Genomic DNA, 3,144 nt, shown 5'->3' on the forward strand with positions numbered 1-3,144 from the left:
AAAGCCAGTTTTATTTCATAAGCACTTAGTAATAAAAGACTCTTCATTTGCCTAACTTAACTCAAGTGGGAACATTAATGTCATTCCCACAACTCTGTTGTGATTCAAGTCAAAGTCACAATTCATGTTCAAGTCACAAGTCACCAGTCACATTCTGAAAAGTTCTGATGACGGAACAGTATGGCCTTTCCAACTTTCCATGACCGCGGACGCGGCTATTCGAATAGGTTTACACTCTGCAGAGGTTGTACACTTGTGCCACAACATTTGATTGCATCCGTCAGGGATAGCCCTGAATAATCATACTCAGTATGCGGATCATCAACCATTAACCTTTCACTTACATACCCTAGTATAGGCACCTCTCCCTGTGAGCTTGGCCTCCCAGTGATGCCGATCTGCCATCCTGGGAACTGCACAGGGCTTGGGCCGGACATTCACCTCTTTTTAACGCCGTTTCTTTTGTTGTGGAGGCAGCTTTCGGCATAACCTCTATGACGCTTGTTTAGAGGGAACCCATACTAAAGTACATAAACTTCCAGTTAAGCCCTATCCATAATCAGGTATTGTGGGGGTACTCTAAAATTGGAATGGTATCGCATCCGAACCCAATCATCAGTTTTTATCAAAATCACCATGTCATTCAGGTCATATTCACCTTCAAAATCTTTCAATAGAATGACTCATCATTCCAAGGTTTTCAAAGTCATTTGATTCACATGTTCCCATCTAGAGTAGTAAATTTTAGTTTTAGCACTAGCAACTAGTCATGAGGGGTGCTAACTAACTGGTAGCTATCTAGGCTAACTTTGATGCTCTTGTACTACTCCTTATCTAGACTCAAGTTAACTATAAAAGTAAACCTTGATAAACAAAGTAAAAGCTTTGTGAGATAAAAACTGGGACTTGGAAAGTAAAACACAAAGTAGTATGGTATTGGTGCCTTGCTCAAGTAGAGCTTGCACTTGGGTAACTTGCAAGAGTATAGCTTGCTCATGGTAATATCTTTCATTGGTAATAGCTTGCCTTGATTGGTACAGTGATCAAAGTTTTCTTCTTCTTCCTCGTAGAAGACCTCCTCCTCCTGGTAGTCTTTGGTACTAGCGTCTATAAACGGATACGAGGTATACAATCACCAAACAATGCTTAAGTGCTAGACTTAACACACAATTGGTTCATTCAAGCTATCCTAGCATCACACATTATTACATGGTGGTTGGCTTTGTTTATTTATAAGAAGAATAATTTCCTCTCACTGAAATATGGATTAGGGTTTCTATTTATTTCCTTTTGAGAAATAATTTCCTCTCATTGAATCATTATTAAGATTTAATATCCTCAATTAATAAGTATGAGATCATGTTGACCAAAGTCAACACTTCATAATTACCATTTGGGAAAATGATTTAAATGAGATACTACATCTCATACCATTTAATTACTATTTGGAAAAGATTTAATATTCTAAAGTAATCAAAATATGAGGTTTGGTAGACCAAGGTCATTACCTCACATTCACTTACTTGGAAAAGTGATTTAAATGAGAGGCTACCCCTCATAATATTTAACTACTATTCTTAATTAATTTAAATGGGCTAGAAATAGCCACATAGCCATCATTTGAATCTAGCCCATGATCATGGTAAACACCACTGTCATATTTTTGCATGAACAATTAGAGTTCTTGAACGGTGAATTATGAGAATTGGAATCACCTCAAAATTCATTATGGTTGATTTTTAATAATTGTTTGTATTTGAAAAAGTCCCTGCCTTGTTATTTTTACTACAAGTGTTGTACATTAAATCTAGGGATGAGACCAGTGTAGTTGGCTAGATAATTTTATAATCTTTCCCACAAATTTTGAATCACTCAATTTGGTTTGGTAGATTTGAAGTTATTCAATTTTGAACACAGCACCAGTGTTGAATTTGAATTAAATCGAATTGAACGAGATTTGAATTAAATGGGCACGCGGGAAAACAAATGGGCCGGCCCAACTGTGCTCCAGTGCGCAGCGGGCCGCCTGACAGCGGACCCCATCTGTCAGCTTCACTTAAATCACCGAATCGGTATGTGCGAAGGGGGCCGTAGGATTAGAGTAGGATCGGACGGATGAGGGGCGTCGTCGTCTCCGGCGAGACACGAACCTTCTGGCGGCGAGGCTAGGGGGTCGGAGGGCCACCTGGGCTCCGGCGATCGTCGGCGAGGAGGCAGGGCGACGTTGCGGTTGACGGTGGTTCTCCTGGTACCAACGACGGCTCCTGGGGCGGCGCCAATCGTCGTCTTCATCTACGGCGGCTCCGCGGACTCCGGCGAGAAATTGAGGCGGCTCCGGCGGTAATGTGGAGGGGGAGAGGGTCGAGGAGAGCGAGAGGAAGGAGGGGAGTGAGCTGGTGTGGTCAGAGGATGAAGGGGAGGCTCCAATTTATAGGGTCGAGGGGTGGCTGCGGCGCACGGGGCAGGTCATGGTGGCGACGGCGTTCTGGGTGGTGAAGGGGCAAGGGAGTGGGCGCGTACTGTTGGCGATGTCAAGGCGGTCCTAACGCGCGTCATGGCGCAGCAGGAGGGGGACAGGGGCGTGCGGGCGACGTCGTCGTCTCCGCAGTACCGGGGCGGAGGACGGTGACGATGGCGACGGCGACGGTACATGCGCGGGCAGGTGAGAATGTCTGGGAGCTTCCTGGTGACGTGCTGAGCGCGTGGGAGAAAGGAGAGGGCGAGGGGAGGTCGACAGCGACGAGGCGGTGACGTGCACTGTCGTGCCCGTGGCGTGTCCTGGCGCGCTCTGGCGTGTCTGGGCGTCACGGGGCACGTCATGGTCCGGGTGTTGTGGTGCTCTCCTTCGTTCTTAGCGAGTACGAGCAGGTGTGTGGGAGTGAGGGGGAGCTAGTGGACATGGTGAGAGGGACCAGCGAGGTGTGGAGAGGATGATGGCATGAGAGTGGCATGGAGTGACTCGGCATGACCTTGCCATGGTCATGGTCATCAAGGAACATTGGTGTGAGTGCTTGGCAAGGTCCAGGGGATGCAAGGAGGAGTGATGGATGACCTAGGCATGGATGGTTTAGGCTAAGATCCTCTGGATTATAGAGTGTATGGAGTTGGCAGATTGGTGCACTAAAGGTGTTCGATGAAATGGCC

This window comes from Lolium perenne, chromosome 3, assembly GCF_019359855.2.
Source record: "Lolium perenne isolate Kyuss_39 chromosome 3, Kyuss_2.0, whole genome shotgun sequence".
In the NCBI taxonomy this organism is placed as follows: Eukaryota; Viridiplantae; Streptophyta; class Magnoliopsida; order Poales; family Poaceae; genus Lolium; species Lolium perenne.